Here is a 321-nt window from a genome sequence, read left to right as displayed (position 1 = left end):
TCTCCATGCGGACTCGGCGTCAGGTTGTCGGCCTGGTTGACTCGACTGGTCCCGGGGTCAGAAAGGAGTCCTTCCTCCTCTGGTGACTTGGTCTGGCTGTCCACAAGTGGCTTCAAGACTCAATTTGATTCTCACTCTGTAGAAAAACGGCTAAACGACGTTGATTTACCATTAGCTTATTTGACTTCTTTAAGATCAAAACTCAGGGGCTGAGTCGAACTATTACGAGTCAAAAATGGCGGGGTTAACTGAAAGATCCCCCCCCTCTCTGGCAAGAGGGGGTCCTTCAGCTTAGAAGCTGCTTCTCCTTCCTCCTTCTTT

This window comes from Austrofundulus limnaeus, unplaced genomic scaffold (assembly GCF_001266775.1).
Source record: "Austrofundulus limnaeus strain Quisiro unplaced genomic scaffold, Austrofundulus_limnaeus-1.0 Scaffold2670, whole genome shotgun sequence".
In the NCBI taxonomy this organism is placed as follows: domain Eukaryota; kingdom Metazoa; phylum Chordata; class Actinopteri; order Cyprinodontiformes; family Rivulidae; genus Austrofundulus; species Austrofundulus limnaeus.
The sequence above is the reverse complement of the archived record's forward strand: the minus strand, read 5'-3'. Positions refer to the sequence as shown.